Source organism: Ranitomeya variabilis, chromosome 6 (assembly GCF_051348905.1).
Source record: "Ranitomeya variabilis isolate aRanVar5 chromosome 6, aRanVar5.hap1, whole genome shotgun sequence".
Lineage (NCBI taxonomy): Eukaryota > Metazoa > Chordata > Amphibia > Anura > Dendrobatidae > Ranitomeya > Ranitomeya variabilis.
The window spans coordinates 8,707,961-8,723,244 of NC_135237.1; the positions used below are offsets into that span (position 1 = coordinate 8,707,961).

A 15,284-nucleotide genomic window follows, 5' to 3' on the forward strand; every position below is an offset into this window, starting at 1 on the left:
ATGACTCCCACCATTGTCTGACGTCTGAGTTGTGTACCCTTCCTTGACATGTGGAATCGGGATCCTGACTTCATTATGTTTTGTTATGTACTGAGCTATCATTTAAGTAAACTTTGTTTCTTCATACCTGAAGTTGTGCGGTGTAGTCTAGTTCTGCATATCTACATCTTGTTCACATGCTCAGCTGCCACAGACCCTGCTCGCTACTGTTCCCTAGTCTGGGTAGGTCCAGGTTACTCTGTGGTCCAGTGGGTCCACATTGCGTTCCTTTTTGGGACGCTCGCCCACGTCGTCTTGGTCTGGCGACGTGGAGGTGTCGGCTCGGCCACGTTAGTGGTCGCAGCCGTAACTGAATGCTCTGGCCATGGACTCCGCTGAGCATGTGTGAACTGCAGAACTTTCCCGATCCCCGTTTGGTCAGCCGATTAGACTGCTCGGATCCCACTTGGTAGTGGACTATATTGCTCAATCCAGCGCTTGGTCAGCGGTTGAATTGTTTGAGCTATGAACTCTGCTGCCATATTGTGAACTGTGGGACTTACCGCCTTACCCAAAAAGAATTTTCTTTGAAACTTTTTTTTTGGGGTCTTCAGCAGAGGGGGCCTGAGGAGGGGATACTGTAATGCCGCTGGGTTTATACCTCGTTACTTCGGCGTTACTTTTGCATATCTCTGCTTTAACCCTTGCTCCTCTCCCCCTAATGTGCAGGGATACTGTTGTCTGTTACCTGTATGGATTCTGCTCAGTTCCCTGCCACCGCTGCGTAGCTGTACATGTGCTGTGATGACTTTGCTCTGCTGCATGGCCACTCGCATGTGCGGTCCCTGGCTGCCGCTTGGAAGCTAGCCTTGGCTTGCGAGGTCCTCTGCAGCTGGTGCATGGCTTCTCACGTGTGTCCAGGCTAGCAGCCGCTGCCAGGTGCCCTAGGCCACAGTTCCTGTGCTATCAGTGCTATAATGGTTTCTGTTTGTGCTTAGGGTGCGCGCGGCCACACCTACCCTGCTTTTATCAGGGTTTGAGTGTGCACCTGTGTTGCTTCCTCAGCCTATTGCTGAGGAGCAGCTCCTATATAAACTTCCTCTTTGCTACTGGGCGTGGCCAGAGCATTGTATTGTTTCTGTGTCTTGCCTTGTGAGGTATCCAGCTCCCGTTCTGTCTGCAGTATGTTCTGGGAGAGCTGATGCCTGTCTCTCGCCTGTTCTGGGGGCCGAGTACCCAGATCCGCCTATCCTGGAGGCTGTATATCCAGATCCGTTTGTGTCTTGTTTACCCGCCTGTTCTGGGGGCAGAGTACCCAGATCCGCCTATCCTGGAGGCTGAATATCCAGTACCTGATCCTGTCTGAACCTGTCTCTGTTATGTTTCTTAAGTCCTATTGTGTCTGGCACCCCGCACCGTGTGACTGAACTTTCCGGGCTCATCTTTCAAAGATGGAGTTCGGTGTTCTTGCTGAGCTCTTACTATTCTGTGCTCAGTCTTCCATGCGGTGCTAACCCTGTCTGGCCCAGTTCCAGTCCAGCGGAGCTAGCACCATCACGCTTGAGTTCCTTCCTAGGTCTGATGTCCGGAGCCTGATGGCCGAAGTTACGAACCTGATGACCTCCGCTACCTGGTCCTGTGCCCTCCGTGTCCCAGCCGATGACCTGGGCTGCCACGCCAGTGTCCAGCCTGTGTCTGATGTCCTTCCGATGTCCTGATTCCTGGGCTGCCACGCCAGTGTCCCAGCCGATGACCTGGGCTGCCACGCCAGTGTCCCAGATGTCTTTCCGATATTCCCGATGTCCTTTCGGTGTCCGTTGTCCTGATTCCTGGGCTGCCACGCCAGTGTCCCAGCCGATGACCTGGGCTGCCACGCCAGTGTCCCAGATGTCCTGCCTGTGTCCAGATGTCCTGCCTGTGTCCAGATGTCCTGCCTGTGTCCAGATGTCCTGCCTGTGTCCAGATGTCCTGCCTGTGTTCCTGATGTCCTGAGGTCCACCCTGAGATGACGTCCTTCTGGGATCGGTGTCTGATGTTCTCCTGCTGAGCCTGTGCTACGTCCTAGGCCTGAAAGATTGGCTGTCCTAGTATGCCCGTGCCAGATGACCCTGGACTGCATCAACCCGTGATGACTCCTGCCATCGTCAGACGTCCATCTAAGCCTGTGTTCCTGATGTCCTGCCTGTGTTCCTGATGTCCTGCCTGTGTTCCTGATGTCCTGCCTGTGTTCCTGATGTCCTGCCTGTGTTCCTGATGTCCTGCCTGTGTTCCTGATGTCCAGCCTGTGATCCTGATGTTCTGCCTGTGTTCCTGATGTCCACCCCGAGATGACGTCCTTCTGGGATCGGTGTCTGATGTTCTCCTGCTGAGCCTGTGCTACGTCCTAGGCCTGAAAGATTGGCTGTCCTAGTATGCCCGTGCCAGATGACCCTGGACTGCATCAACCCGTGATGACTCCTGCCATCGTCAGACGTCCATCTAAGCCTGTGTTCCTGATGTCCTGCCTGTGTTCCTGATGTCCTGCCTGTGTTCCTGATGTCCTGCCTGTGTTCCTGATGTCCTGCCTGTGTTCCTGAGGTCCACCCCGAGATGACGTCCTTCTGGGATCGGTGTCTGATGTTCTCCTGCTGAGCCTGTGCTACGTCCTAGGCCTGAAAGATTGGCTGTCCTAGTATGCCCGTGCCAGATGACCCTGGACTGCATCAACCCGTGATGACTCCCACCATTGTCTGACGTCTGAGTTGTGTACCCTTCCTTGACATGTGGAATCGGGATCCTGACTTCATTATGTTTTGTTATGTACTGGGCTATCATTTAAGTAAACTTTGTTTCTTCATACCTGAAGTTGTGCGGTGTAGTCTAGTTCTGCATATCTACATCTTGTTCACATGCTCAGCTGCCACAGACCCTGTTCGCTACCGTTCCCTAGTCTGGGTAGGTCCAGGTTACTCTGTGGTCCAGTGGGTCCACATTGCGTTCCTTTTTGGGACGCTCGCCCACGTCGTCTTGGTCTGGCGACGTGGAGGTGTCGGCTCGGCCACGTTAGTGGTCGCAGCCGTAACAGGGTATTTGCCACAAAAAAATAGTTATTGACACCAAATATAAATACTAAAATAGCAAGACTGCACTACCATCTCCAGCCAGAAGGGGGAGCTCCAGAGACTCCATTTGATCCATTCCGATCTGAGAAAAGGACTGGCAGTTAGGTTGTGGAGCTGAAAGTGAGAGGTCGTATAGTTGAACTCCTAATAGCCCTATGACGGATTATAGGTCCATAGTACCAATCTGAGGAAAAGAGGAATAGAGAAAAAGGACATTGTGAGAACCGGGTAGCATTAATCACTACCCAGAATAGGCGCAGAGACGGATACCGGATCCGTGGCTTTATTCATTATATATAATATAGCAACCGGAAAAGAATGTGAGGTGATATCAACTTCACTAGGGTCGGACGCATCAACAGATACAGAGTTCAGCGGTACTCCCGGAGGGGTAAGCCGATAAAAGTACTCGGGTTGCCCGTCGAACCAGGACCCAGAAGGGACAGATTGAGCCGGCAGCTAGTTCACATACAGCAGCAGGGCTATACAGAAACTGCGTATAATAAGAGATGAAAACCTTCGGCAGGGTCAAAGTAACTCAGAGTTCTTATACAGACTCCGGTGACAGGACTGGTCATAAATCCTTTTATGTTGAAGTAAACTAGTTAAACGTTTTAGTGCCTCAGTATTTTATTTGGACAATAGACACATATCTAGGATCGGGATCATCACCGCTGAGAGGATCTGTTGCTGATCAAGTAAGTGCCTATTCCTTCACGATACCCTTTATACTGTGCATTGCCTGAGACCACAGCACGGGGTCAAGCCACTCGTGACATTCCCCTCAAGAGATAGACTCCATTGGTCTGGTGCTGAGTACCCTGGTCTCCTGGGCGTCACAGAAGCATTTAAAGAGACCAGGGTGGATGAACACAGAACTTAATCCCTTGTTAAAAATGAAAAAAAAAATGATATCAAATGGAAAGAAGAATATAATCCTGTCTGCAAAGAGTGAAGGGCAAGCGTTAGAAGAGCTAAAGCCAGTAATAAAGTGAGGCCTGCAAGGGAGGCCAAAAGTAGCAATAAAGGATTTTGAGGGTATGTCAAAAGCAAAAAAAAAGTCAAAGATGCTATAGGATTTTTACTGGCTGAAAAGGTTGAAGTAGTTAAAAATTATGTTGAGAAAGCCGAACTTTGAAATTCCTATTTTGCATCTGTGTTCTCCAAGAAAGCAAATGTAACATCAACTGATCTTCACAGTGCTATAGAAGGAATAAAAAAATCCACTCTATTGTTTGCAGCTGATTAATCTCTGTACTGTCTGGCCGTTCAACAGTGAATATATATATTTATTCAGGAACAAAGATAACACAGATTACAACTGGTATTTCTTATAGTTTCGAATCTTAGCATCTTGTCTGTCAGCTTGCAAAGTGAAAGTAAAATGTGTGTTCCAGCTACACACACACAGTGAACAGGAACTTCCTGAAAGGGAATCTGTCACCTCATTTTTCGCATATAACATGCGGCCACCACTATCAGGGGCTTATGAAAAAGTAGGTGACAGATTCCCTTTAATTATTATTTTTTTTAACCGTGCTTTACTGGAAATACAACACTACTGTTTGAGGCTGAAAGTCATGCACTATTAAACAGGAGTAAATTATAATTAATGCAATATATACAATAATAAGCATTATTCCAACATCCCCACTGAGCAACTATTTATCCTGTTAGTCCCGTATAGGTTCTGAATTCTTCAGATTTGGCTTTGTCATAGCATCAACGACCACATGGTCAGTCTCACAATAAACAAACTCAATTATGTCACATTCTATCAAATCAAGCAGCTGATGATGTTTAAGGTCAATGTGTTTGGTTCTTGCATTGATCTTCTCACTGAATGCAAGTTTAATATATCCTTGGTTGTCTTCATAAATATCAGTCGGTTGAGTTGATGGCTTACCAAAATCGCCTAATAATTAGTGTAATCAAATTACCTCCTGACTTGCGTGGGCTGCAGACACATACTCTGCTAGATGACAAGCTACAGACACCTGTGTTCTGCTAGACTAAGAAATTGAACTGTTGCCAAGCTTGAACAAGTAGCCACTTGTTGATTCCCGATCTCTTAAGTCACATGCAAGTCTGCATCCACATAGCCTGTGATTTTCAGATCTCCTGTTGCAGATATTCTTAAATTTATGTCTTGAGTCACATTAAAATATTGAAGAACTCTCCAGTCTCTTTGGCGCGGTTTTTCCCACATATCTGCAGAGAATTCCAATTGTTGCTGCGATATCCAATGGAGTCATAGTTGCTATGTATAGAAGTGTCTGTATTTTCTTTGTTAGGTAACAGATCACCTTCCAACTTTAAGTAGGATGGTTCAATTGGGGTCAATGACATTTTTTAACAGATTCAGAATTGAGTTGATTTTTGCACTTTGGTTTAGAAGAAAGCTTCCACCTTCTTTTTTGGACCTTGATTCCTAGATAATATGTCACATTTCCAAGGTCTTTAGTTTGAAAATGCTGATTCAGAATTTTAGTAATCTTTGCAATTTATGTTTCGTCTTGATGAACCATAATCACATCGTCCACATATAAGAGAATATACATCTACTTTCTGTCTGTACATTTTGTGGATAAAGATGGATCTGCTTGCCCTCTTTTAAATCCTTCTTCCAATGAGACATTTTGGTGTTCCACGCTCTTGTTGATGGCTAAAGATCATAGATAGATTTTTGTAGTTTGCAAATGAGATTCTCTTCACCCTCTTTGATATAACCCTCAGGTTGAGTCATGTACAAGTCCTCTTCAATGTCACCATTTAAAAAGTCAGTTTTGATGTTCAAATGTCCAACAAACATCTTTTATACAATAGCTTTAGCCATTAGAGTCCTGAATGTGGTCTTCTTAGCAACTGAAGAAATTTGGCATCATAATCACCATATTCTGGAGAATATCCTTTTGCAATTAATCTTGCTTTAAAGCTGTGAACTTTGCCTTCAGCATCTTACTTGGTCTTAAAAACCCTTTGACATTTGATTGCTTTCTTGTCTTGTGGTAGTTTGGGGAGTTTCCAAGTTTGAAGTTGATGAAGGGACTTCATTTTCTCATTGGCAGCATCAATCCACTTCAGTTTTTCATGGACAGGTAGTTGATGCATCTCATCCCATGACTGCAGCTCTGACTCAGATAGTGTTTTGACAAAGTAACATAGACAATTAGCTGGTATACCCTTGTTTGATCTCGAAGATCTCCTGACTTCAGGTTCACCTGATTTTTCTGTTGCGTCTTCAGTGGTTGGAGAACCTTACCAAACTTCTACATGCTTTTTCGTTATTTTGAAATTGTGACACAATTCCTTTTTCCTTAAAACACTTTGTGTCTCATTACTCATATATTTAGTTCCATTATATGCATGCAAATTTTATTGGCATTCTCCCAAATTGGTTATATACTTCAGCGAGATATATTTCACATTTCTCTGGAACTTCAGCTTTGCTATGAAGCAGATAGATAACTGTATATCTTGAATAATCATCAATAAATGTGAGAAAATATCTCTACTTTCCAGGACTCATTGGACTACAAACATCTGTGAGTATTAATTCCAAAAGCTGTTCTGATTGTGTAGTACAATCTTAGGAAAGGATTTTCTTGACATTTTCCTTTTAAGACAGCTAGTACATTTCATCATCTGATTACAGATTGACTGTAATTTCATCAGCAAGTTGTTTTTTTAACTAACTTTCTTATTGCTTCTGGGCCTCTATGTTCAATACCTCTGTGACGCACATGGATACAGTTCTTGTGCTGTTCATGTTTAGCAGTTTATACACCTTCCTTGCATTTTAGCTGGTACAACTCGTCTTTGATTTTTCATTCTGCTAGTCTGTGACCTTTTGAGATGATACAGCTGTCATCTTTAAATGTCACATAATTTCCTTGTCTTTGAGTTTCTGCACAGATAACAGATTGCTTTGAATGCTGGGGACATAGAACATGTCCTTTACTGGGATCTTTCCACTTTGTGTTGGGGGAAACTTGACAATTAATGTAACCATCTCCTATTCTCTCTGAATTCATATACTAACCATTAGCCAATATTACTTTCTCTGTCTTTCTTTACTCTAGGTTAGAAAAGAAGCTTATGTGATTAGCCATATGACTAGTTTCTCCAGAGATTATACACCATTCATGCTTGGATGTACTTGCATTAACAGTAAATGCAGCTTCAGTACTTGAAGTGTCATATTCTTCGGTATAGGCACTTTTAACCCTTTGATGATTATTTTGTTTTTCAGCTGATTCATTTTAGCTTTCCAGACTCTGCAGTCAGCCTTTAAGTGCCCTGATTTCTTGCAGACAAAACACTCTTGTGTTTCCTTCAAATGACTTTCATTTTTGGGTAGAATTTGGGTTTTTCTGGCAGATTCTGCTTTGGATACCCCACTGGTGCTTACACTTTCTGTCTTTCCCTTACACTCATCTACAAGCTTTCCTGTGACACACTCCAATGTAAGCTCTTAATTTTGGCACGCATCTTATGCAGTTACAAGTGTGTCATAGCTTTCTGGTAGACCATTTAGTAGTAGTGCAGCAACATGGAAATCCCTTAGAACGTCCCCAATGCCGCTCAGGGGATCCACAATTTTTAGATTATTTCTTATGTAATTCTGCATATCTCTGCCCTTATTTAGCTTAGCATAATACAGCTTTCTCATTAAATAGAGCTTATTGCAGAGATTTTTCCTTTCATGCACTTTCTGCAGCTGCTCCCACATTTCTATAGCAGTTTCACATTTACATACATGCACAATCTGATCATCTATACTGAGGGAGTGCTTTGTGATTTTTGATCCTTCTCTACCCATTCTTCTGGTAGTGGGTCAGGTCTAGACTCTTATGTGTATTTCCACATACCTTCTCTTATCAGCAGAATCTTTACCTTAAATTTCCATGATTGGTAGTTCTGGTTAGTCAGATTTGGCACAGTGAACTTAACAGAGTTGCTGCTGGAGGCTATCTTTGCTTTCTCTACTTAGTACACTTTTGTTCTCTCTTCTCTGGGCTTTTCTATGGGTCTTTGGGTTTCTGGGTCCCTTGGTCTCTGGCCCAATAACCTGTTGGCAGCGGAGTGATCTCGGTACTGTCCGGCCGTTCAACAGTGAATTTATATCTATTCAGGAACAAAGATAACACAGCTTACAACTGGTATTTCTTATAGCTTAGGATCTTAGCATCTTGTCTATCAGCTTGCAAAGAGAAAGTAAAATGTGTGCTGCAGGTACACACACATAGTGAGCAGGAATTTCCTATTTTGTTTTGTTTCTTTTTTTTAGTGCTTTACTGGCAATATACAGGTCCTTCTCAAAAAATTAGCATATAGTGTTAAATTTCATTATTTACCATAATGTAATGATTACAATTAAACTTTCATATATTATAGATTCATTATCCACCAACTGAAATTTGTCAGGTCTTTTATTGTTTTAATACTGATGATTTTGGCATACAACTCCTGATAACCCAAAAAACCTGTCTCAATAAATTAGCATATTTCACCCGACCAATCAAATAAAAGTGTTTTTTAATACCAAACAAAAAAACCATCAAATAATAATGTTCAGTTATGCACTCAATACTTGGTCGGGAATCCTTTGGCAGAAATGACTGCTTCAATGCGGCGTGGCATGGAGGCAATCAGCCTGTGACACTGCTGAGATGTTATGGAGGCCCAGGATGCTTCAATAGCGGCCTTAAGCTCATCCAGAGTGTTGGGTCTTGCGTCTCTCAACTTTCTCTTCACAATATCCCACAGATTCTCTATGGGGTTCAGGTCAGGAGAGTTGGCAGGCCAATTGAGCACAGTAATACCATGGTCAGTAAACCATTTACCAGTGGTTTTGGCACTGTGAGCCAGGTCGTGCTGAAAAATGAAATCTTCATCTCCATAAAGCATTTCAGCCGAGGGAAGCATGAAGTGCTCCAAAATCTCCTGATAGCTAGCTGCATTGACCCTGCCCTTGATGAAACACAGTGGACCAACACCAGCAGCTGACATGGCACCCCACACCATCACTGACTGTGGGTACTTGACACTGGACTTCAGGCATTTTGGCATTTCCTTCTCCCCAGTCTTCCTCCAGACTCTGGCACCTTGATTTCCGAATGACATGCAAAATTTGCTTTCATCAGAAAAAAGTACTTGGGACCACTTATCAACAGTCCAGTACTGCTTCTCTGTAGCCCAGGTCAGGCGCTTCTGCCGCTGTTTATGGTTCAAAAGTGGCTTTACCTGGGGAATGCGGCACCTGTAGCCCATTTCCTGCACACGCCTGTGCACGGTGGCTCTGGATGTTTCCACACCAGACTCAGTCCACTGCTTCCTCAGGTTCCCCAAGGTCTGGAATCGGTCCTTCTCCACAATCTTCCTCAGGGTCCGGTCACCTCTTCTCGTTGTACAGCGTTTTCTGCCACATTGTTTCCTTCCAACAGACTTACCATTGAGGTGCCTTGATACAGCACTCTGGGAACAGCCTATTTGTTGAGAAATTTCTTTCTGGGTCTTACCCTCTTGCTTGAGGGTGTCAATGATGGCCTTCTTGACATCTGTCAGGTCGCTAGTCTTACCCATGATGGGGGTTTTGAGTAATGAACCAGGCAGGGAGTTTTTAAAAGCCTCAGGTATCTTTTGCATGTGTTTAGAGTTAATTAGTTGATTCAGAAGATTAGGGTAATAGGTCATTTAGAGAACCTTTTCTTGATATGCTAATTTATTGAGACAGGTTTTTTGGGTTATCAGGAGTTGTATGCCAAAATCATCAGTATTAAAACAATAAAAGACCTGACAAATTTCAGTTGGTGGATAATGAATCTATAATATATGAAAGTTTAATTGTAATCATTACATTATGGTAAATAATGAAATTTAACACTATATGCTAATTTTTTGAGAAGGACCTGTACACTACTTCTCTAGACAGAAATTTATGCACTATTAAACAGTAGTAAATAGTAGTTGATGCAATATATGCAATAATATGCATTATTCCAACATCTATAAAAAGAGAGATAGTAAGGGAACACTTAGCTAATTTACATGAATTTAGTTAGCAGAGGAAATTGCAGAAACACTAGCCAAAATCTTTCAAAAATCCTGGGGATCAGAAGTCCCAGAAGATTGGAGAAGAGCAAATGCTGTACCTCGCTTCAAAAAAAGAAAGACGATGGAGCCAGGAAATTACAGGTCAATGAGCCTTACATCTTAACCAGGAAAGATCTTTGAACAAATTACTAAACAGCATATAAGTACTTGGATAAGAATACAGTAATTAATTAACCAGAGCCAGCATGTGTTTGAGCAAACAAGTCATGCCAGACTAATGTAAATATCTTCTATGATGGAATCACTGACTGGATGGATCAGGGAAATGCGGTAGATATATTATAGCTCGATTTCAGCAAAATATTTGATAAAGTATCTCATACTATACTTATTGAAAAAATGACCAAGTATGGGATTGACAAGGCTACGGTTAGGTGGATTCATAACTGGCTAAGTTATCGTACTCAAAGAGTTGTAATAAATGGTAGCACATTAGTTGGAAAAGTGTTTAAAGTGAGGTGTCACAAGGCTTTGTTCTGGCCCCAGTGTTGTTCAACATTTTTATAAATGATCTAGATAAGGGAGCTGAAGGTAAACTGATCAAATTTTGCAGAGGATGCAAAGCTAGGAGGGATAGCTAAAGGTACCATCACACTCAACGAGAACGACAACGATCCGTGACGTTGCAGTGACGTTGCACGGCGTCCACGCGCTGCTGCAGAGAGCTTTCCCTGCACTGACTGTGTGAGCGCCAGCCGTAAAGCAGAGCACAGCGGTGACATCACCGCTGTTACTGCCGGCGCCGCTGACACATTCAGTGCAGGGAAAGCTCTCTGCAGCAGCGCGTGGACGCCGGGGGACGTGACAGACATCAGAAGGTGAGTATGTAGTGTTTTTTTTTTACTTTTACAATGGTAACCAGGGTAAATATCGGGTTACTAAGCGCGGCCCTGCACTTAGTAACCCGATGTTTACCCTGGGTACCTGGGTGCTGCAGGGGGACTTCGGCATCGTTGAAGACAGTTTCAACGATGCCGAAGTCATTCCCCTGATCGTTGGTCGCTGGAGAGAGTTGTCTGTGTGACAGCTCCCCAGCGACCACAAAACGACTTACCAACGATCACGATCGCTGGTCGTGATCGTTGGTAAGTCGCTTAGTGTAACGGTACCTTAACACTAGAGAAGACAGAGAAAGGATTCAGAAGGATCTAGATAAGCTTGAATGAGCAGTGACTAATAGAATGGTATTTAACAGGGAGAAATTCAAGATTCTACATCTGGGCAAGGAAAACTAAAATGACATCTACAGAATGGGAGGAATAGATCTAAGTGACAGAACATGTGAAAAAAACTTGGGTATACTAATAGATCAAGGACTGCACATGAATTCTGGGTCCAGTTCTGGGCACCATATTTTAGAAAAGACATCAAAATTGGAGCAAGTTCAGAGAAGAGCTACCAGGATAGTGACTGGACTGCAAACTATGTCCTGCAAGGAACGGTTCAAGGATCTGGGAATTTTTAGCTTGCAAAAAAGAAGTCTAAGAAGAGAGTTAATAGCTGTCTACGAATATCTGAAGGTAGGTCACATTGTAGAAGGATCATCATTATTCTCATTCGCACAAGGAAAGACGAGAAGCAATGGAATGAAACTGAAAGGGAGAAGATAAAGATTAAATATTAGAAGAAAAAATTTTGACAGTGATAATTGAGTGGAACAGGCTGCCATGAGAGGTGGTGAGTTCTCATTCAATGGAAGTCTTCACACAGAGGCTGGACAGACATCTATCTGAGATGATTTAGTGAATCCTGCATTGAGCAGGGGGTTGTACACGAGGACCTTGGAGGTCCCTTCCAACTCTAACATTCTAGGATTCTATGACATTATGGTCAGGGTAATGTGGGGGCCATTATGTATAGGAGCAGTGTAAGGGGTCACTATGGAGAGGGGAGTGTGTTGGACATTATGGAGAGAGCAGTGCAGGGGATATTACAGAGAGGGGCAGAGTGGGGGATATTACGAATAGGGGCAGCATGTGGGGTACATTATGGACAGTGGGAGTGTGGGTAAATGTTATGGAGAGGGACAGTGTGAGGGGGATATTATGGAGAAGAGCAGTGTGGAGGAATATCATAGAGAGGTGCAGTCTAAGGGAGTACTGGGTGCAGGTAGTATGGTGAGGGGCAATTGTTTATTCAGGGGCACTATAATGATAATTTTATTTTTAATGGTACCGTGTTGGGTAGTTCTGCTAAAAGCCTGAGAAGAGGGAAGTCTGGAGAGATAAGCTCTGAGCATGGAATCTCATCATGGCATCTGTACTATGACAAAAGGGCTGGAGTCAAAATAAATGGGCAGTAATCCAATCTGAGAACATGATGTCACCTATAAGGTACCTGGATGTAAAGTAAATGCTTGTGATACTGAAGTCTCACTAGTATTGTGGTTACTGCATGGTCCACAGTGTTGTGCTGGCTGGCAACAACTACTACTAGTATCTTCTTACCATTGTTAAGGACCTACTTGGAGTTGCCATTTCACATGATACACGTGTATATGGGACTGACCTGAAACTGCAATTGATCAGTGTACTAAGCTTACTGACAGTGGTTCTGATGATGTATTCATGCACTGATGACGGTTTTGGTGATATACTTATATACTGATAGTGATTCTGGTACTGTATTAGTATACTGATGATGCTCCTGGTGCTGCATTCATATAATAACGGTGGTTCTGGCACTGCATTAAAATACTGACAGTTGTTCTGGCACTGCATTCATGTACTGATGGTGGTTCTGGCACTGCATTCATGTACTGACGGCGGTTCTGATCATGTAGCAATCCAAAACATGTTAAAACTGCAAAATCATCAAAACTTAGTTTTGAGATGATGACAAGGGGCAGTGTGGGGAGACTTTATAAGTTTGGATGTGATGGCACTGATTTTAAGTACTGAAGCTGTACCGATGGTGGTTCGGTGATATAATTTCCTGGCTCCATCTTCTTTCCTTTTTTGAAGATAGGGACAACATTTGCCCTTCTCCAAACTTGTGGGACTTCTCCTATTCTCCAGGATATTTCAAAGATTCCTGGCTGGTGGTTCTGCAATTTCCACTGCTAACTCTTTCAGTTCAGTAGGATATAATTAATCTGAACCAGGAGATGTAAATTCATGTAAATTTGCTAACGGTACCGTCACATTAAGCGACGCTGCAGCGATAGCGACAGCGATGCCGATCGCTGCAGCGTCGCTGTGTGGTCGCTGGAGAGCTGTCACACAGACCGCTCTCCAGCGACCAACGATGCCGAGGTCCCCGGGTAACCAGGGTAAGCATCGGGTTGCTAAGCGCAGGGCCGCGCTTAGTAACCCGATGTTTACCCTGGTTACCAGCGTAAAAGTTAAAAAAACAAACAGCACATACTCACCAGCGCGTCCCCCAGCCTCTGCTTCCTGACACTGACTGAGCTCCGGCCCTAACAGCACAGCGGTGACGTCACCGCTGTGCTTTCACTTTCAGTTTAGGGCCGGCGCTCAGTCAGTGTCAGGAAGCAGAGGCTGGGGGACGCGCTGGTGAGTATGTGCTGTTTGTTTTTTTAACTTTTACGCTGGTAACCAGGGTAAACATCGGGTTACTAAGCGCGGCCCTGCGCTTAGTAACCCGATGTTTACCCTGGTTACCAGTGTAAAATATCGCTGGTATGGTTGCTTTTGCTGTCAAACACGGCGATACACGGCGACCTAGCGACCAAATAATGTGCAGACCTTCTAGCAGCGACCAGCAATTTCACAGCGGGATTCTGATCGCTGCTGCGTGTCAAATACAGCGATATCGCTCCCTAGGACGCTGCAACGTCACAGATCGCTGGCGACGTTGCTTAGTGTGACGGTACCTTAAGTGTTCCCTCATTATCTCTCTGTTTATAGATAGTGTGGATTCTTTTATTCCTTCGATGGCACCGTGAAAATAAGTTGGTGTTACAATTGCTTTCTTAGAGGACACAGATGCAAAATAGGAATTTAAAAGTTTGGTCTTTGCAACATCATTTTGACCTTTTTTCACAGTCCTTCGGATTGGTTCGGTAAGACAATGTGGCTGTTGGACCAAAAAATGTTGTGCATCCCTGTCATATAGTCATCATCAGGTGCTGAAGCCGTGTATTTTATTGGCATATTCTATTGTCATACTGGGCTGTCAGTCTAGTTGTTTTATCTAATATATAATTGCCTAGAATACTACTTCCTGCAATTTGTGCCAACTTCCGTGGCTTTGTCCGGAGCTAATGTCCGGAGATAATGTCCAGAGCTAATGTCCGGAGATAATGTCCGGAGCTAATGTCCGGAGATAAGTGACGTCACCAGTGTCCTACACCCAGGCAGAGCACAGGGGCCCCAGGCAGCATATGGGGCCCCAGGCAGAGCACAGTGGCCCCAGGCAGAGCACAGGGGCCCCAGGCAGCATATGGGGCCCCAGGCAGAGCACAGTGGTCCCAGGCAGAGCACAGTGGCCCCAGGCAGCCTATGGGGCCCCAGGCAGAGCACAGTGGCCCCAGGCAGAGCACAGGGGTCCCAGGCAGCATATGGGGCCCCAGGCAGAGCACAGGGGCCCCAGGCAGCATATGGGGCCCCAGGCAGAGCACAGTGGCCCCAGGCAGAGCACAGGGGCCCCAGGCAGAACATGGGGCCCCAGGCAGAGCACAGGGGCCCCAGGCAGAGCACAGGGGCCCCAGGCAGCATATGGGGCCCCAGGCAGAGCACAGGGGCCCCAGGCAGCATATGGGGCCCCAGGCAGAGCACAGTGGCCCCAGGCAGAGCACAGGGGCCCCAGGCAGAGCACAGTGGTCCCAGGCAGAGCACAGGGGCCCCAGGCAGCCTATGGGGCCCCAGGCAGAGCACAGTGGCCCCAGGCAGAATATGGGGCCCCAGGCAGAGCACAGGGGCCCCAGGCAGAGCACAGGGGCCCCAGGCAGCATATGGGGCCCCAGGCAGAGCACAGTGGTCCCAGGTAGAGCACAGGGGCCCCAGGCAGCCTATGGGGCCCCAGGCAGAGCACAGGGGCCCCAGGCAGCATATGGGGCCCCAGGCAGAGCACAGGGGCCCCAGGCAGCATATGGGGCCCCAGGCAGAGCACAGTGGCCCCAGGCAG

The 15,284-nt window shown here is 45.2% G+C and overlaps 1 protein-coding gene across 5 annotated transcripts in view; it reads right to left on the reverse strand.

Annotated features, from left to right (window-relative positions):
* Window positions 1–15,284, reverse strand: part of WNT3A (Wnt family member 3A) — a 279,783-nt gene that overhangs the window by 68,880 nt on the left and 195,619 nt on the right. The window contains exon 2 of one of the 5 annotated variants that reach the window (XM_077267811.1): window positions 7,977–8,207. The exons of 3 other annotated variants lie outside the window; for them this stretch is intronic. The gene's annotated coding sequence lies outside the window, so the exon portion shown is untranslated. Of the gene's footprint in view, window positions 1–7,976; window positions 8,245–15,284 lie in introns of those variants that run through there. One more of the 5 variants, XM_077267812.1, reaches the window with a different exon arrangement.